This window comes from Vipera berus (genome assembly GCF_964194415.1).
Source record: "Vipera berus genome assembly, chromosome: 3".
Lineage (NCBI taxonomy): Eukaryota > Metazoa > Chordata > Lepidosauria > Squamata > Viperidae > Vipera > Vipera berus.
In genome coordinates this window covers 136,232,003-136,253,558 of record NC_138204.1, presented here as the reverse complement: position 1 = coordinate 136,253,558, position 21,556 = coordinate 136,232,003, and the positions used below count along the sequence as shown (strand labels likewise).

At 39.6% G+C, this 21,556-nt stretch overlaps 1 long non-coding RNA gene across 1 annotated transcript in view; it reads left to right on the top strand.

The window, feature by feature from the left end:
- The window catches only part of LOC308664806, a 132,232-nt gene that overhangs the window by 1,228 nt on the left and 109,448 nt on the right, over positions 1-21,556 (top strand). Inside the window, exons 2-3 of the long non-coding RNA XR_014025748.1 lie at positions 1,331-1,534; positions 6,382-6,422. This is a non-coding gene — a long non-coding RNA (uncharacterized lncRNA). The remainder of the gene's footprint in view (positions 1-1,330; positions 1,535-6,381; positions 6,423-21,556) is intronic.

Here is a 21,556-nt window from a genome sequence, read left to right as displayed (position 1 = left end):
CAGCTTAGCTAAACCCTTTTATAATTTAATCCTGCAGATTTCCACAAACTTTTTTTTTCTCTGATTGAACAAAATAGGGAAACTACAGTGCCAGACTGCTTAAAAAAAATCCAGGAACTAGCTTTCCAATATCTGGGGCTATCAGAAAGCTCTCTACTTTTTAATCATGTCCATATGTTTAAGCCCAAATAAGTGGTACGTCTATTAGATGTCATTAAGTCAATCACTATTTCTTTTATTATGTCTCATACAATTCCAAACTATTTTTAACTTACATCATAGAATATCATAGAAACAGGTGTGTGTGTTTGTGTGTGTGTGATGAAAATAAAACTGGATTAACCATCACTGGGCATTGCATAAAAATTGCACCTAATGCCCAATGTCTTGTTGGAAACCTCTCACAGAAAGTGTGGACCTATTTCCTTCACATGAAAGACAAAGAAAGAAAGAAAGAAAGAAAGAAAGAAAGAAAGAAAGAAAGAAAGAAAGAAAGAAAGAAAGAAAGAAAGAAAGAAAGGAGGGAGGGAGGGAGGGAGGGAGGGAGGGAGGGAGGGAGGGAGGAGGAAGAAGGAAGGAAGGAAGGAAGGAAACACACACACACACACACACACACACACACACACACACACAAATAAACACAGGGAAGCTTCACCAGCCTGAGTAACCTCAAGAGAACCAAGCAACCTTCCTCTGTATGTAGGGGTGTTTCTGTGGGTACATTTATAAGGTACAGTTGTGGACCAGCTATATGCTTAAGAAAAAAGTGAAAGAACAAAGATTTAAGCTGCAATTCTGTGTACTGTATATTTACCCAAGACAAAGTTTTGAATTCAATGAACCTTTTTCCCCAGTAGGAAGATAGGCAAAAGATCTTTCTGTAAAGTTGCAGCCATCTGCACTTTTCTAAAAAAAACCTGTCTGTAACTATATTATTCTTCATGGTTTTGAATTTATTTTTTACTTAATACCTGCCTATTTACTTAAAACGGCTTCTATGCCACTTAGGTTGATGTACATATTAATTAAATAAAAATGTAATTTGGTTTTGGTGTAGTATAAGGTTGTTAGATCTAAACTGCAAAACTCTACATTTGCTGATGTTAGATATCAGCAAAGGACAGTGTTTTTTAAATATTTTTATATTTCTCTGCTGTTATTGGATGGTCATCTCAATTGTTGTAGACCCTAGTATAATCTGGACATTAATTTGTAAATCCTAGATCATGTTCTATTGGCTGAGTGAGAATAGCAAACCTAGCTTTTTCTGATTTATTCAAAATATGGCAGACATGATCTCAGAACCACTGAACTTGTATATTTTTCAAAGATCCTGGAGCACTGGGGAACTACCAGAGGACTGGAAGAGAGCTGATGTAGACCCCATCTTCAAAAAAGGGAAAAAAATAGGTCCAGGAAATTACAGACCTATCAGCCTGACCTCAATACCTGGGAAGATTCTGGAAAAGATAACCAAACAACAAATCAGCGAACGCCTTGATGCGAACAAAGTTATCACTAAAAGCCAACATGGGTTTGTCAAAAACAGATCATGCCAGACAAATCTTATTGCATTCTTTGACCAAGTGATAAAACTAGTGGACCAGAGGAATGCTGTAGATGTAATTTACTTGGACTTCAGTAAGGCATTTGATAAAGTAGATCACAGCCTACTACTTGATAAGATAGAAAAATGTGGGTTAGATAGCATCACCACCAGATGGATTCGTAGCTGGCTGAAAGGCCGTACTCAGCGTGTGGTCCTCAATGGAACCGCATCTACATGGAAGGAAGTGTGTAGTGGGGTGCCCCAGGGCTCTGTTCTGGGCCCAGTGCTTTTCAACATCTTCATCAACGATTTGGATGAGGAGATAGATGGGGAACTCATCAAATTTGCAGACAACACCAAGCTGGCAGGAATAGCCAATACTCCAGAAGATAGGCTTAAGATAGAGGAGGATCTGGATAGACTTGAACACTGGGCACTATCTAACAAAGTGAAATTCAATTGTGAAAAAAGTAAGGTTCTACATTTAGGCAGGAAAAATCAAATGCACAGGTATAGTATAGGTGGTACTTTGCTCAATAGTAGTAACTGTGAGAGAGATCTCAGAGTCCTAGTGGACAATAACTTAAATATGAGCCAGCAGTGTGCTGCAGCTGCCAAAAAAGCCAACACAGTGCTAGGCTGCATTAACAGAGGAATAGAATCAAGATCACATGAAGTACTAATACCACTTTACAATGCCTTGGTAAGGCCACACCTGGAATACTGCATCCAGTTTTGGTCACCACGATATAAAAAAGATGTCGAGACTCTAGAAATAGTACAGAGAAGAGCAACAAAGATGATTTTATTTATTCATTTATTTATTATTTAAATTTATATACCGCCCTATTCCCATAGGATTCAGGGCGGTTTACAAGGAAAATTAAAAGTTAAAATACATCACATAGAATTAAAATCAATTAAAACTAAGATTAAATTAATCCCTGAACTTAACTAAAACCACATTAATTAAATAATTAAAACCCCTCAGTCTGGGCCAGACAGCTCAAAAACCAAGTTTTCAAGTCCCTACAAAATGAGCGAAGGTCGGGGGCGGTCCTAAGCTCCGTGGGAAGCTGGTTCCAAAGGGCCGGCGTGCCCACAGAGAACGCCCTTCCCCTAGGAATAACCCGCCGGCATTCCTTAACCAGCGGTACCCTAAGAAGGCCCTCCCTGTGGGAGCACACAGGACGATGGGAAGTTGATGCCGGCAGCAGGTGTTCCCTTAGATAATCCGGACCCAAGCCATTTAGAGTTTTATAGGTCATTGCCAGCACCTTGAATCTCACCCAGAGGGCAACCGGAAGCCAATGCAGCTCACGGAGAAGAGGTGTTACACGGGAGTATCGGGAAACTCCCATAACAACTCATGCAGCTGCATTCTGCACCAGCTGAAGCCTCCGAGTGGTCCTCTAGGGCAGCCCCATGTAGAAAGCGTTGCAGTAGTCTAGCCGGGAGGTCACAAGCGCATGGGTGACTGTGCGTAGGGCATCTTGGTCCAAATAGGGCCGCAACTGTCACACCAGACGAAGCTGGGCAAAAGCCCCCCTGGTCATGGCTCCTATATGATCTTCAAAATTGAGCCGTGAATCCAAGAGGACGCCCAAGTTGCGAGCCCTATGATTGGGGGAGTGGAGGCTAAGACATATAGGGAACGGTTGCTGGAATTCGGTATGTGTAGTTTAATGAAGAGAAGGGTGAGGGGTGACATGATAGCAGTGTTCCAATATCTCAGGGGCTGCCACAAAGAAGACAGAGTCAAGCTATTCTCCAAAGCACCTGAAAGCAGGACAAGAAGCAACGGATGGAAACTAGTCAAGGAGAGAAGCAACCTAGAACTAAGGAGAAACTTCCTGACAGTTAGAACAACTAACCAGTAGAACAACCTGCCTCCAGAAGTGGTGAATGCTCCAACACTGGAAGTTTTTAAGAAGAGACTGGCCAGCCATTTGTCTGAAATGGTATAGGGTTTCCTGCCTGAGCAGGGGTTTGGACTAGATGACCTCCAAGGTCCCTTCCAACTACTTCTTCTTCTTCTTCTTCTTCTTCTTCTTCTTCTTCTTCTTCTTCTTCTTCTTCTTCTTCTTCTTCTTCTTCTTCTTCTTCTTATTATTATTATTATTATTATTATTATTATTATTATTATTATTATTATTATTATTATTATTATTATTATTATTATTATTATTATTATTATTATTATTAATATCATGCCAAAAAAAAGTATGATTATGCATCAAGCCTCATGTACCTTCATATGTGTTGAACTATAACTCCCTGCATTTCTCTCATTTGATAATGGGCTATTGGGAATTGAAATTCACCAATTTACAAACGAACAAACAAACGCTGTTTGGTTTCCCCAATTTCTTTTTTGTGATGGTGGCAACCTATCAAATGCAAAAAAGGTAATTTTGTAAGTAATTACACTGACTGCACAATATTTGAACTTCTGAAAACTAGAAGGAATTCAGAGGGAAGATAAACAATTTGAAGAAGTAGCATATTGGCAAATGTAAAGTGAAAGAACCAAATTGGATTCATCAGATACTTACAGTCTGCATGCCTCCATCTCTTAGCTTTTTTCCCTCTCTCTCTCCATTCACACTCAGTTATTATTATTAGTATTTTATCATGAACATTATCTGAAAAGTCATCTGACATTTCACTTAAAGGATGCTAAATTGGGAATTCACCCGCAGAGCTAATAACTAAATTTTGTGAATGAAATTTGATACCTGAAACGGAAAATGTTAATTTGTTCAACATGAATGGTTATATTACTAGGACAGATATTACATTTTCCAGTGCCTTTAGCCTTTTGTTGAACAATATGCATATCACAGCTCTAATGTCAGGTGATTGAGACATGTCTCCCTTTTTGGCCTTTACAAAAAGAAAAAAAAGAGTAATAATAATAACAATTCTGATTCATTTTTGAACAGAAATGTATTTTCCCAATTCTGTTCCATAAGAAATAAGCTGCCAAGGACAGACATGAAAGAAAATATTTGCTACTACCAGCTTCACAACATTATGCAAACTTTTAGGATTCTTTTCTTTAAAATACTAATTGCCTTACTTAAATATTTTATTAATTCGATCAGGCAAAGTCATGAAAGAAAAGTCAATTAATAGCTTGGGGGATGGGGGAGAAAGACAAAGAAAAACAGACAGAAAAGCAGATATGATGAGGATCTCATCATACAAGTTTCATTTGAACTTCAACTAAATATTGGAATGCAAATATACAGTGGCATTCCTGAAATTATGTGCAACAATTATCTTTTTGGCATCATTGTGGATTCATGCAAGCATCTAACTATTGCCTATGACAGCAATTACCATGAGCAGAATAGTCTATCTCATTTTCACATTCTAGCACCAACCAAGAAATTTCCAATGAAGGAGAATATTTGTAGCTCAGGGTTGAAATGAGGGGTCCTTGGTGCTCTCTGAGCTTGCTTGTTTTCTTGCAGAGGTTTCATTACCCTAACTAGGTAACATCATCAGTGCTAGTCACTGACTGACTAGCACTGATGATGTTAGCTAGTTAGGATAATGAAATGTCTTCAAGAAAACGAGCAAGCTCAGAGAGCACCAAAGACCTGTCAAGAAATTTCCTCCCTCCCTCCCTCCCTCCCTTGACCTTACATATGGATTAAAAGGAGTGGCAGTGTGCCAGTTAAAATCACCATCATTCTAAAATAATAATAATTGTGTTCCATAGGTAATGTTGTAAAATTCAACCATGTAATGTTCTTGCCGGATATGATGTTGATAAAAAAATACTCATTTCCATAGCTTAAATCTATACAATGATAAAATAAGAAATAGAAGTCAAAAGCGCAATTCTGCCCAAACTCTTTGATTAAATTATAATACTTGACTACACTAAAGATGCAACCCCATTGACACAGGTCTAACATTAAGCACCCACTTTTTTGAATATAATTTCTCCAAGATGAGATTGGTCCCAATTTTATTGACCTTTGGTAAGTCCCTTAAAATCTGGTCACTGGGCTTAGGGATCCCACTGAAGTTGGAGAGAGCTAAATTGTTATATTGCTTGTAAGTATGGAATGTAATCTTCCATGCTTTTGGTTTCATTATAGTTTAATTGCTTTTTAATGGTTCTGGTTTTTTATTGTTTTGATTGCATAGTTCTAATTGTGTGTGCTGCCTAAAGTCACATGTCACAAGAAATGAGTGGCTATATAAATTTAATTAATTAATTAACAAATGACCAAAAATACACACAGTAGTCATATAAAGAGTAATGTGCACCCACAATACCAGAGCAGCGGTGTTTAGTAAATCAGATTGTGAGTCCACTGAACTAATACACATAGTTTGTAATGGTTCAAAGAGACAGAGTATGAAAAGCTACTTAGAAAAAGAAATGCCCAAAGGGAATAAAATAAATTCCATTTTTTTGCAGTACATTTTTCAGGCTGCTTTATTTGCAATAAAAGGTTGATTAATAAACTCAGTAACAAGATGCCTTCTGCAGTCCATGAAGATATAAGTAGGATCATTATCATATTATTTTCATTATATACACCACAATGTGATGTCATAGCTGCCCCTTCTTTAGCTGGTGTTGTCCTTCATTCATACTGAAGTTTTCCTAAGACCCAGAATGTCATAATGGATTGGATTATTATATGTATATGAGTCCAGGCAGTGTGGCCGTGTGTAACTAACAGATGGAAAGAGAAGGAAAGAGAAGGAAGCTATTGTGTGTAGACCTTTTTATATCATGATTTTGACATATTAAATATTACTGTTGCTATTCAGACAGACAATAATGCCAGTTTAATAATTTACAGGTAGACATCACATACTGACCACAACTGGGACTGGCAACTTGGTATTTAGTACAACTCTCCCCCATCTCTACTTACCTAGTTACTAGAACTGTCTTTAAAAAAAGATATCGGGAAACTGTTTTGCTTGCTGTTGAAATGTTTATTTTTCTGCAGGCCTGTGAATGCTTTTCCAGTTTAATTTACCTTCTATGTTTTTAAGATTGGTACTATTCATTTTATTTTATTTTATAGAATTAGCTTGAGTAGCTAATAATTATTTTTAGGCAGATTGTTAAACTGAACCTACAATATAGAAACACCCTAAAATGCTTCTATTGCTTAATCAAAATGTTGCAGGAATGGGTTGCTTCTGTAACTAATATTGATATTATTCCTATGGGACATCATTTCATGTGAAACTAGTATTTCTTCATAAAGTGAATTTGGATTGTGTAACTGTATTTATACTAGTTATCTTTTAACTTTTAGACCTTTTCAGCAGCTAACATATTGCAAAGATGTTATTTCAGCAAACAGGCACTTTGTGATCAATTATATAAAGATTCAAGCTTTGGTGACGAGTAGAAATGTAGCTTAAAGCATAATACTGTTTATTGTGCCACTTTGTTAGCTGATAGTAAAAAAATTCATATTGATTACACTTGATTTTATTTGGACTTTTCCTCTCTACTTCTTTCATTTTCCATGTGTAGTTGATACTTGGTCCTAATAAGAAACAACAGTAGGATTGCTTTCTTAAATGTTCTTGATTGTTCAGTTGTGTATGGGATGATCTAACTAGTAAAATGGTGTTGTTGTTTAACTCAGTCTGAAAACTCTGAGGAACTGCATACATGTTGCTTTGATTATTGAACTGCTGGCAGATGCCTTCTTATGGGTCTTTGAAAATTTGTCATTAAATTGTACACATTATTACAGAAAGGGAAAAAAATAATTAAATATGCAAGGGGTAATCATGACAACTATACTTATTCATGACAAGATTAGTTTTGGGCCACATTAAGTTTAGTAGTTTTTTGTTTATTTATTGATTAATTAGTCTTGCAACCTTATAAATAAAATAAAATACAGTACATAGTCTAACTTCAGAAGGAGGAATTAATGAGGAATTAAAGTGATAAAATTAAGTGTGTTAATACAGAGGCAGTAATTAGGTAAATGAATCTCCCTTGCAGGGGAATCCAATTTGTTCAATGTATTGGGCTCATAGGATGACTGCCTTAGTTGTAAACTTAGTTGTAAACTATGTACAATATGTACATTTGAGCCTGGAGGAAATATGACAGTTTATGGCTTGGATCCCAGGGCACTGTTGTTTCCAAAAGGGATGGTAAATATTTATGCCAGATGGGAACATATCCATTTTAGGATAACGGTGTTTGCAGATTGTTGGTAGAATCAAAACCTTTTTAAGGAAAGACTTGACACAGAAGGCATGTTGGGAATACCATTTGCAATAAACTTACATTTGATGGGTCCCAGGAGACAGGTCTTCTCTGCCATGGAGCAAACCTGATGGAACATTCTTCTCCCCCACCCAACTTCCAGTCAGGTTAACTCAATCCCTATCAATGTTCTGAAAGTCCCTCAAGGCCTGGTTACATTACCAGATTTGGAAGTCCCAAGGAAACAGTGATATTCTAATATGGCTCCCTTATTGTGGTTTTTATTCTTACTCTCTCTGTGCTTTGCGGTTTCTGTATTTTAATTTTTAATAATATTTAAATTTTTAATAAAGATTGTTTATATTTTTATTATTATTGTTTTTATATTGTTGTTTGACTTGACTATTGCATGCTGCCCAGAATCACTTCTTGTGAGATGAATGGTGATATAAATTTGATGAGTAAATAAATAAATACATTTTTGTTAACATACATTATGTTGCTTTATGCATGGTAAACAACTGGCTGTATAAGCAAGTTAAATACTGAATACTTCTACAGCTTATAAAAGTCTCTCGTATGCTTTATTAAATTAGCAATGAGAATTGCACAACTGCTGTGTGGATCTTATTAAAATCAGGATCACTCTTAGAAGGTTAATCTATATATCTCAAGATATAGCAATAACCATTAAGATATTTTAATAGTAATAAAAGGGAATGTCAGCTTAATTTACAGTGCTAATGGGTTTTGCATATATGGTGTGTCTGCTTTACTATTATAATAAAAGAGAAAATACTGTTCAGTAAAAATAGCAAGATTTCATAGACACTATGAAAGCAATTAAAAAGTTCCAAGGAAAAATAGAATATGTACAACCACGCTAATTTTGTTGTAATAAAAACCTATATATATGTATTTTAAAGTATTATAGACATAATTATAATTAATTGCAGAGTCATTAGAAACACATTATTTTATAGACATTAACTGCAAGAATTATCTGTATTAAAATATTATTTTATAATGAGTGTGCTATAAAACCATGCAAAAGTTTTAAAAATCCCGTTCTGCTTCCTGCTAAGTTATTTCCTATCATCTCTTAAAGAAGGCACCGTTATACCAGTTCTTGTCACATTATTATTCTTATGGCCTTGGGTTTAGAACTTGCAGTCTGGCAGAACTATTAATGTGTGATAAAGGTAATCCACAAATCACTCATATACATCCCAATAAATGCTTGCATTGTAAATTGCATGGGAGCGTGTAATGTTTGCAGTCCTAGGGACAGGAAGGAAAGTGATGTTTTGTATTTTAGGGGTGTCTAAATCACTCTACATTGTTTTCCGTTATACAATAATGGGGTTATTTTTTATCATAGATTTAGAAGCATGGCATTTTCAGCCTGCAGAAAGGTCATAGAGTTCTCAAAATACATCACTATAGTACAAGAGGTAAACTTAAGTGGCAACTTCTTAAATAAAAATCTGATTCTAAATTTGGTGGATGAGGAAAAAAATGAGGGCAAAATGGGAAGCTAACATATTCTCAGCCCCTCCCCCCACACTTTTTTTTTACTGCAGCTGTGACTATAAATTTGTGTTTAGTGGCTAACTTGTTGGCCTAGGAACCAGGAGGCCATGAGTTCTAATCTTGCCTTCGGCGTGAAAAACCAGCTGAGTGGTGTGGGGAAAATGGGAGGAGGAAGGAGTATTAGGTATTAGCGTGAAGATTCATTCTCCAAGCTTGTGGGTTTGTTTCCAAATGTTTCCTTACCAGACTAGGTAACCAACCCACAAGCTCAAAGAACAAACCTTCACCTGAGCTACAGACATTCACCACTATTGCAGCATTAGGTATGTTTGTTGCCTTGAGTTATTTATAAATAATAATAAAAGTAAGATAAAAGTCAAATAAATAAAAAAAATATAAATAAATTAGCTGGTATTGTTTTTACATTAAAAGTTTGGGAAAAGTTTTGTCCATATCTATGCTCCACTCCAAGGAAACAAATCCTCGTCTCTATTTTCCCATTGAGAAATATCCCTTGCTTCCACCATTCTTGAAGTATTTTAAAAGAAAGAAAGAAATTGCCGTCTTGGTTAAAACAGCGACATTTCAGTAAATCAGCATTGAAAGATTGATACCTAGGATTTCAGTCTAATTTGGACTATTGCATTTTTCACGTCTCCAAGGTTTCTAACAATATTTTAACATCCATTCAGACTCTTCACTGTAGCTGCCAGCCTTATTGTCCTGAAAATACTTTTTTCTAAATGCTTCCAGATAACACTTAGTGATTTAGACCCAGGCCACTAGCTTTTCAATCTCCCAGTTAAGACAATGACACATATCATTTCAATATCTTACTGTCCCTTTCCTAATCTAATACCCACATAAGAGCTATCCTTATAAGGTAGACCCACCTGATAGCAGTAGCGTCTCATTTTCCACTGCATTTATAAATGTATTCCAGAGGTGAAAGATTGGCAGTGCTGACCCTGGTTTGCCAGTGCCTTTCTCTTGATAGTTCAAATTATCCCCCTTTTTAATTAACCTGTCTGAAATGGTGTAGATATCCCACCAGGTATGTGTTTACAGCTGAGACACAAAACTCTGATCGATTCTTCTGCTTGTATCCACAAAGCTTTCATATTAGCCTTGCCTTTGTGATTAGCGCCAAAATGTCAATCCTACTCTTGGGCATCTAATCAACTTGACTGATGAGAATAAAACTTCCTTCTGCATATAAATGGCTTGACTAAAGGCACTGTGATCTTAATAGGATTCTCCTGCCTAAGATAATGCCTTGCAAAGCAATCTGTTATATCTAGCTTGGTGGGTTTATGCCAAGATTGAAAGAAATCCATTGCCACTATTAAGATGAGGTTCTGTCAGAAGCTCAGGAATCACTGAGAGAGACTCTTGATTCATGTTGCTGTATAGCCAATCCAAATGAACATTTTGAGCAAAACTCATTCCATAAACTGACAAATGAAACTAATGCATCTTATTCCCTGTCTCAGTTGATACCTAAGGTTTTTTTTTATATTTTTATATTTTCTCTTATTACCCACAGGCCTAGGGAATTTGTCACATTTCATTTCTTATAATAGTTGGCACCACACATTTTTCTCTCTCTTAAATAATACACGTTGAGTTTCTTTATCATTCCTCCTCATCAATAGACCGTACTTTAAAAAAAAGTATTATTCATTACTAAATTTATATCCCATCTTTCTGCTTATATAAGTACTCAACGTTGCTTAAAAATAAGTCCTGGGAGTTTACTCTCCTTTATTTCCCTTTCTAATCTTACTTGGGTCATAGTTATGCTAAATGTCTTCTAAGGTAAAGTATTCAGTCAATATGGTTAAATTCCAATCATGTTTATTCCATAGGCACAGAATTTTCAGATTGCTGGAGCCTCCAATTCTGAGGCAAGGAGGAATATGCTGGAAAAATAGAAATGTGATTTAGCAGAAGCAGCCCCAAAGAATGTGCCGTCTGCCTCAAGTGCAATATGTTGGTGGGATGGGAGGGCTGGGAAGAAACAGTTATATAAGGACCTTATGGTCCATCTTGAATGTCCTAAGCTAATTTGATGCTTTCAGGTACAAGGAAAGAATGGTGCTTTCTGAGTAGGGAGAGTAGCATATTGCCTTTAATGTCTGGAATAAAAACAGAATTGTGTTATCCTTGAGATTTAGAAATCTGGATAGACAAATTCCGGTGAATAGCTCATGAGTGGAGCTTGGCAAGAAATGAAAATAAACTAACAGCAGTATTAAGTACTGATAGCTTCTTGATGTCAATTCAGTTTAGTCAAGTCAATTCAACTCAGTCAACTTAAACCAATTCAATTCAATTTAATAACTGGATGAGATGAATCGTTTAAAAATAAATCACTCTTCAGAAACTTCTAAGAAGGTTGCAAAATTCCTATTAATAGCTATATTTATTAGAAACCTTCAGATTCCCTCTCCATGCTAGTAACTGTTAGTTGCTAAATACTTTAGGATTTTCTGACATTTTTTTAAAAAAATCCTTTATAGTTATTGCATTGTATGCTGTTCTTTTATTGTGCTTGATCTTACATCACAAATAAAATTTTGATTGAGAATCAGTTAAAGCAGAAAGTAGTCTGCCTTCCTTTAACCCCATCCAATCTCTGAAATTTTCTCTGGAAAGCTTGAAAAGTTTGCTTTGATCCTGGCAGCTTAAGTTTATTTATTTATTTTGAAGAGATCTGGCAAGACTAAGCTGTATGCAGTATACTAATAAATGCTTGAATCACATTAGTGTTGCATTTCTGTTCAGGTATTTGAACATACCTTTAGAAGGAAAGTTTTATGCTCAGAGATTCATACCATAGAAGAAAACAAAATGAAAGAATGATAAGCATAGTGCTAAAGAATAGGGAAATAAATTAAGCTGAGATAAAAGAATGTTTGAAATTCTTATCTCACAATGGTAAAATAAAGGAGCCATTTTCTTGCAAACTTGATGCAACAGAGATCTATATGTCATCCCTGTGTCTTCTTTACATTTTCTATTTCCTTCTCTGGTTTTTACATCCATCAAAATTCCATCAAGTAATAAGAAGTTCAGGGAACCACCCTTCGGGTTTTTAAAAAGATAAAAAGCAAAAACTGAAAAAAGTTGAATTTAAGTTTGACAAATGCTGCAGTGTGGTTTATCTGCAAATTATACCTTTAAAACAAACAAAACAAAACATCAGTACATTTAATTCTCACATAATATGACACAGACTTCAGGAAAATATATATATTAAGATTTCTCCCACATTTGGGTCGACAGGGTGCATCAAAAAAACACACAAAAAAACCAACCGATATATAATGTGTCTCAAATTGCAGAAACAACTATCAGCAGAAAGTTTCATTCTTTCTCCCAAGCAGCAAAACACATTAATTTCTATTTGATCTAATATATCCTTTCTAGGTTGTCAAAACAAAGGATATACAATAATCTACAGTGGTACTATACTAAAGCCTTTGATTGTGTGGATCACAACAAACTGTGGCAAGTTCTGAAAGAGATGGGAGTACCAGATCATCTTATTTGTCTCTTGAGAAACCTATATGCATGTCAAGAAGCAACAGTGAGAACTGGACATAGGACCACTGATTGGTTCAAAATTGGGAAAGGAGTCCAGCAAGGCTGTATACTGTTGCCCTGCCTATTTAACTTATATGCAGAGCACATCATGAGAAAGGCAGGGCTAAATGAATCAAAAGTTGGAATTAAGATTGCCGGGAGAAATATTAACAACCTAAGATATGCAGACGATACCACTCTAATGGCAGAAAGTGAAGAAGAACTAAACAGCCTCTTGTTGCGGGCGAAGAAGGAGAGTGCAAAGTTGGGTTGAAACTTAACATTAAGAAAACCAAGATCATGGCATCCGGCCCTCTCAATTCCTGGCAAATAAATGGGGAAGAAATGGATGTAGTGACAGATTTTATTTTCCTGGGCTCCAAGATCACTGCAGATGGGGACTGTAGCCAAGAAATTAAAAGACGCTTGCTCCTGGGGAGGATAGCAATGGCAAATCTAGACAGCACACTAAAAAGCAGAGACATCACCCTGCCAACAAAAGTGCATATAGTTAAGGCTATGGTCTTCCCAGTTGCAATGTATGGCAATGAAAGTTGGACCATAAGAAAGGCTGAGTGCCAAAGAATTGAACTATGGTGCTGGAGAAGACTCCTGCGAGTCCCTTGGACTGCAAGGTGATCAAACCAGTCAGTCCTAGAGGAGATCAACCCTGACTGCTCTTTAGAAGGCCAGATCCTGAAGTTGAAGTTCAAATACTTTGGCCACCTAATGAGAAGGAAGGACTCACTGGAGAAGAGCCTAATGCTGGGAAAGATTGAGGGCAAAAGAAGAAAGGGACGACAGAGAATGAGGTGACTGGATGGAGTCACTGAAGCAGTAGGCATGAGCTTAAATGGACTCCAGAAGATGGTAGAGGACAGGAAGGCCTGGAGGAACATTGTCCATGGGGTCGCGATGGGTCAGACATGACTTTGCAGCTAACAACAACAACAACAGTGGTCTCTACAGTCAGGTAAACCAACACACTTTATTTGGGCAACTAATTTGGCTAGCATGCTGAAGTGAAGTTTGCTTTATATTGATCTCATATAATGGTAATGCTGAGTGTAGATTGTTTTTAGACCCCAACTCTGGGTTATGTTAATTTAATTTTATTGCTTTTGTATATCTTTTTTATCAAATGTGGTTTGATTGTTTTTTGTAGTTTTATCATTTTAACATTGTCATAAGCTACCCAGAGCATTTCAACTGAGATGGGTAACAATATAATTTGCACAAACATATATATCATACAAATGCCACATATTTGTAATAGAAGGCTAGTGCAACATGTCACGGATCCTTTCCCTCTCATTCATACCCAGTTCTTAATTTTTGCTTTGAAAACTCAGTTTCCCAAAGATTGGTCTTCTAAACCTGAATTCAAAAGTACCTAGGTGTGATTGTTAAGTGATATTAATCCAGAAGATTATCTTTAATCCTCCCCTCTATTCAGGACAAAGGTGCATTTTGTTTAATAGAGTGCAGAAATGGATCACATATACCTGTGGTGGCAAACCTATGGCACACGTGCCACAGGTGGCACACAGAGCCCTCTGTGTGGGCATGTGCACCATCGCCTGAGTCCTAGGCCTTCACGTGAGTTTTATAAATCCTTTTTGCTTTAGGCCTCCACCACCACGTGCAACAAAAAAAGGTTCAATCAATCAATCAATTTCAACTTCTTGTGGGGAAAAAAAGATCTCGCAAAGTTGGAATTGATTGAACTTTTTAGTCCCACCCAGTCTGCTGTTACCAATGCAGCCATGCCCACCCAATGGGCCATGCCCACCCAATTGGCCACATCCACCCAATGGGCCATGCTTACCTGGCACCTGACGATACATAAGTGGGTTTTGGGTGGCAGTTTGGGCACTCGGTCTCTAAAAGGTCCGCCATCACTGCCATATACCTTTTCCAAACTGGATGCTTTGATGCACAGATACATAAGGATTTGTGGGTTTGTGGGGAGGGGTTGAGTGGCTGGGCATGGAAAAATGTATGAACAATAATGAAGAAAGAACAATAGGATCCTAAGAACCAGGCTTCACTGTGAGATAACATGCAGTACCTAAGGAATGGAACAGTGAGTTAAGAGAAACATAAAAATGTTCTGGAAAATTGCAAGATGCAATTGTTGTTCCCTTTTACTTCCTCTCTGTCTGTAACCAGTCTGTAACCTCTCACACTATATTGTTGTTCACAAGCCTTTTTATGGCTCAAGAATGGGTGAGTAGGGTGGACCAGAGAGGACACAAGAGTGGCTCATGCAAGGCCTTTGCTAAATCTCTGGCAATGACCTGAGCCCCTTTATGTGTGTGTGTTTTTAAATAACTTAATGCAATTTAACAGATTATTTTAAATGAAGGTAATGATTTTTAGATAATTCTTGATCATAATTTTGATAATTATGAGCAAAATTATGATCTTGATTTTGGCTCTTCTTCTCGATCACCATGGGGAAAGAGTTAACATTTTTAGTGCTCTCCTATTCAATTCCTTAAAGAGGACAGCCATGAGGAAATAGTAGGATTGACTACTGCAACAGTAAGAGAGATTAGCAGAGATTTCTGTCCTTTAGATGGAAAAGGTGCTGGTACCATCAGAGAATTTATGCAGTTCCTCACCGGGAATAACTGCATCTCTAGGGTTTTGATACATACTAGTAAGTCAAAGCTTTCCCTCCTTTGAATGAAACTTAATTTGTCTTCCCTCTTAATTTGATTGGAATTTACTTCCAAGGTTAGCAATATTATTTCTCTCACACACCTCTGAATGAGTGAAAGCAAACATACTACCTTTCCATGGTGGGTTTTTTTAAAAAAAAATCATTTAAACCAATGTTTCTCAAAAGTGTTGTTTTGGGGGCCCCTTAGATTCTTAAAAATTATAGAAGACGGCAAAGACCTTTTATTTATATGGATTGTATTTATCAATATTTACTGTATTAGAAATTAAAATTGAGAATTTTAAAAAATATGTACTTAACTTGGTGAATTCCATGAAAGGATCTCAGAGATTCCTAAGGCTTTCCAGACCACTCTTTGACAACCACAGCTCTAAACCAATTGTAAGAAAAGAGATTCTATTAATCAGCTCCCATCAGGAAGGGTGTAGTTGCATCCAAAAGCAGCTAAAAGACCATAGGTTCGCTGTCCCTAATTTAGTCCTCACTTAGTGACCACAATTGGGACCAGCAACCAGTGCATAAGCTTAGCAGTCACTAAGCAAAACTGCAACTGTTATGTATGGGGATGAATGAACACAAGCAGCGGCTCACTGACACCAACAAGTGGCGCTGTACTGTGACAGGATTGGCTGGCTAGCGCTTGGCGGGAAAACCAGATAAAGGGATTGGCCATGAGTGTACCTGGCCAGGTATATAAGGGGCACAGGTAACCCCTATTGTTCTGTTCAGTACTTCCACCAATAGAGAGCTGTTATGCTGAACCCTTTGTCCATCATATTGCCATGCAGTCGAGAACCCACTACACAATAGTGGCGACGAGGGTGGGATCCTGTTTCTCCTGAGGAGCTGAAGTCACTAAGGATTGGAGGAAAGAAGGATCTTTCCCCAAACTATCTACGGCTGGCCAAGTGAGCGCTTGTGGTCAAAACGGAGGTGTTCTAGATCAAACACGTTGTATTGTGAATATAATTCCTTGTTGAGACACTTATTGGTCTGTTTAAGCGAATTTAGTCACATTTAACGGCCCTTTCCAGACAGTGAACTCATAAAGCACCTGGTTCATCTGAAATACCTTTATTTGCATGTAGAAGGTGGTTACAGCAGAGAAGGTGTGGTCAGTTGAATCTGGCCGGAGCTTTAAGGTCAAAAGACAGTAACAGGATTACTGTCCGCATGGCTTGTGTTCAGATGTTACAATGGAGGATGGAACACAAGGGAGCAAGGAGAAGGAGGAAGTCCAACCCAGAAGGGGTGGATCCTAGTACAGCATCATGAGCAGGATAGGAAATACATCACAAAGGGGGAAGGTACTGGCAGACCCAATTAGCATATTGGTAATTTCCCAAGAACAGCCACGTGGTGGCAGCACAGGAGGAACAGGACACACCATGGCAAAATTCGGACAGGTTCCACCGTTCGACACCCGCCACCCTGAGAGATGGGCTTCTCACATCGGCCAGGTAGAAGCATTCCTGCGGGCTAACCACATCACCAATAATGTTCAAAAAGCTGCAGCTCTGACCTGTTTGAGTGGCCCAGCGATCCGCGATCTGGCCGTTAATCTGTGCGCACCGATGGCGATCGAGACCGTGTTGTACAAAGACATTGTAGAGAAGCTGAACAACCATTTTAAGCCGCGAATATCTGAACTGGCTTGGCAAGGTCAGTTCAACCAGCGGTGCCTTCGGCCAGGTGAGTCGGCTTCCGAATTTATTGCAGACCTGCGGGAAGCCGCTCACCTGTGCAATTTTAGCAACCTAGAAGAAAGGCTGCGAGATCGCATGGTGTGTGGGCTCCGGGACAAATGGCTGTAGCAGTGACTATATGCCCGGCCGACTATCACACTCCAAGATGCTCAGGATGAGATCTTGGCCAGCGAAGCCGCCAGTGGGGCAGTCAACATGACCCATCAAGTCCGACCCAGCAGCCCAGGTGGTTCCATTCATTTCGGAGAGGCTGAGAACGGCAGAAGCGGGGACGCATTGGAGGAAGCTGAGATCGATGCATTACAGCAAAAGCAAGGGAGACATCAAATGTGGCATGACAACAATGGAAGCCAACGGAAGCCCACAACAGCCAACAAATGGACCAAATGTACCAATTGTACCTACAGAGAAACCGTCCAAAAGTGTGCCAGTTGCGGAGGGAATCATCCGAGAGCAACCTGCAAATTCCGAACCGCAAAGTGTTGGTCCTGCAGCAAGATGGGACACATCGCAGCCATCTGCCGGAATCGCACTTGAGACAGCCTGTATGAGCTTCAATCGATGGACGTGTGGCCTAAAGGTACTGAGTCCCCTCAGCCCACCTATTCCAATTTTTTTGAGAATAGGGGAACCGTGTCTCACACAGAGATCCACCAGTTACTCACACCAAAAATCAAACTGGAGGTCCGTTTGCAAGGTGTACCTTGCAAGATGGAACTTGACTACAGGTCCGCAGTCTCCATAATTTCATATGAGACATTTAAAGCAGTTTGCGGCCGGAGCAAATGGTGGGCTCAATTGAAACCCACCAGCATTCAGTTATTTGATTTCCAGCATGCCCCTATTAAGGTTAAGGGGGAGGCCACCATGTTAGTGGTGTTCAAAGACTTCCAGGGTCCCTTGGATGTCCTGGTAGCCGAGGGCCAGAGGACCTGTTTAGTGGGGCTGAATTGGTTTGGGGCTCTGGGGATAGGGATCTCTGGGATCCATAACACCCAGTCCAAAAGCCTCGAATCTGTCTGCAAAACATTTGCAGACGTATTTGATAACAAGCTTGGCAAATACACTGGGCCCCCCATAAAATTTAAGTTGAACCCTATTATCCTTCCCATGAGAATTAAGGCCCAAAGAGTTCCCTTCACTCTCAAGCACAAGATTGAGAGCGAATTGGACAAATTAGTAGAACCAGTAGAAGGGGGAGAGTGGGAGACTCCAATAGTCACCCCACTTAAAGCGAATGGGGAGGTTAGAATTTGTGCGGATTATAAGGCTACAGTGAACCGGGCCCTGAACCCGCACGCTTACCCGGTCCTGATGATAAGACACGTCCTCTCCTCACTCCAGGGCGGCACCATTTTTGCCAAGCTCGATCTGGTGCAGGCGTATCAGCAACTCCCTGTTATTAGGGAGACGGCAGACGCTCAGACAATTGTTACACACAGAGGGGCTTTCAGAGTTAACCGTTTACAGTTTGGTGTCTCTGTAGCTCCTGGAATATTTCAGGAGGTGATGGAGAGGACTCTGAAGGGCATACCTGGAGTATGCCCATACTTTGATGATGTCCTTATCGCTGGAGATTCTGAAAAAGTCCTGGCTGACAGGCTGCAGGCTGTTTTAAGTAGATTCTGCTCTGCAGGGTTAAAACTAAGAAAGGACAAATACAGCATTGGAGTGGCATCTGCTGAATTCCTTGGGTTCAGAATTAATGCCAAAGGAATTCACCCCACTGATTCCAAGGTAAGAGCAATCAAGATGGCCCAACCCCCCAAAACAAAGCTGAATTGCAAGCTTTCCTGGGGTTACTAAATTTTTATCATGCTTTCTTGCCCCACAAAGCAACAATTGCTGAGCCTTTACACAGGCTCTTAGACAAAAAAAACCTCCTTGGAATTGGACCAGGGTCCACGAGCATAGTTTCTGGAATCTAAAAGACCTATTGTCCTGTAATTCAACTGTCACACATTTTATAGAAAACAAACCCATTTGTATCACTTGTGATCCATCCCCCTATGGGGTGGGTGCTGTCCTAAGTCACATAGAGGGCAATGGGGAGCAGAGGCCCATTGCTTATTACTCCCGAACACTGTCAAGGGCAGAGAGGAACTACGCCCAAATAGTGATGGGAGTCAAAAAATTTCACGACTACTTATATGGCAGGGAATTCACCATTTTCACGGACCATAAGCCTTTCTTGGGGTTGTTCACGACTGACAGACAAACCCCACAGATCCTATCACCCAGGATGCTGAGGTGGTCCATATTCCTATCTGCTTACACATGTAAACTGGTGCACAAACCAGGAAAGGACATGGGCCATGTGGATGGATTAAGCAGGTTACCAGTAGCCACTGTTGAACCGAATCCGGCACCTGATAAGCAGATAATGGCCATCCAGGATCTACCAGAATGCCCGCTCCACACTAAGGACATTGCTGCTGGTACCAAAGCTGACAAGGTTATCAGCAGGGTACAGGCATAGGTAGTCTCAGGGTGGCAAGAAAAGAGTCCAGGCCCAGAATTTCAGGCATTCTTCATGAGGAGACATGAGCTGTCTTCTCATAAGGGATGCCTATTGTGGGGTAGCAGGGTCATCATTCCTGAGAAACTCAGGGATAGGGTCTTACAGTCGCTACATGAGGGACACCCCAGCATAGTCAGGATGAAGGCATTAGCCAGGAGTTACTTGTGCTGGCCGGGCCTTGACAAGGCTATAGAGGAACAGGTCGCGGGATGTTACATGTGCCAAAGGTCAAGGCCAGAACAGCTGTACATACTGGTACACAAGTGGGAGGAGACACACAAACCGTGGTCTAGAGTCCACATTGACTATGCTGGCCCTTTTCAGGGTCAAATTTTCCTAGTAGTAGTTGACAGCTACTCCAAATGGCATGACCACAGCCAAGATGGTCCAGGTGCTCAGGGGACTCTGCTACGCATGGCCTGCCTGATGTGATAGTCTCGGATAATGGCCCACAATTTACATCTACTGATTTCCAGTGTTTCACAAGGGCCAACTTGATTAGACACGTCACCTCCGCGCCCTTCCACCCATCGTCCAACAGGCAAGCAGAACGTATGGTGAGGATGACAAAGGACGCATTGAGATGCATCATCAGTGGAGACTGGCATCAAAGGTTGGCCCAATTCCTTCTTGCACAACACACTACACTGTGTACAACCACTGGCAAGAGGCCTGCAGAGCTGCGTTGGGGCAAACGGCTCATCACTAAGATGGACAGACTCCACCCTGACAGAGTGGCTGCAGAGACGGAACAACCCATCCCCACCAGGGAACTACACACCGGCAATCTGGTTTGGGTCAGGAACTATGGGCCTGGACATGTGTGGATTCAGGGGGTGGTGACTGACAGAATGGGGCCTTTGTCTTACATCGAAGAGGTGGAGGGGGGCCATCAGGTCAGACGACATATAGACCAGATCAGGAAATGGGTCCCTGAAAAGTCACAGGTCGATTGGCTCACCCAACCAGGAACAATGGAATCTGGGATGGAGGAGGATCAGCGCAAAAGGTTGCTTTGTGAGGCAGTCATGAAATAAGGACCACCTGTAAAGGATACTATGTTTGATAGTGGTATAAAAATGAAACAGAAATTATACTAGTGTAAAAACAGAATTTATGCTAGTGTGAATCTCAGTGCAATATATGGCCTTAAAATGAATACTATCATGTCACAGGAAATTACAGCAAAAAATAACAATAATATAGAAGCTGTCTTCCCCTAGAGAGCTCAACCATTTAGCAATATCACTTAGACTTATATACCGCTTCACAGTGCTTTATAGCTCTCTCTAAGTGGTTTACAGAGTCAGCATATATTGCCCCCAACAATCTGGTTCTTCATTTTATCGACCTTGGAAGGATTGAAAGCTGAATCAACCTTGAGCCAGTGAGAATTGAACTGCTGGCAGTTGGCAAAATTAGCCTGCAATACTGCATTCTAACCATTGTGCCACCACAGCTCTTATCAAGCATGTATAATATCTGGCCTCACTGTGGGTGAGAGGAACAGATATTGTTATGACCCAGGTGGTCAAGATAAGGCAGGCCATGAAAGATATACTGACCCAGAGCCATTCAACAAGTTATAGCACCCTCTGAGACACACTAACTCTTTGCTTTTACCACCAAGAAGGAAACTTTAGGTTTAAAAATAACACAATATGAGGGGGGGGGGAAGCCAAACTGAATGTGCATACTTGTGCATCCCTTTTAGCATTCTTGTCCATTTTCCATTATATGACATTCCTGCTTC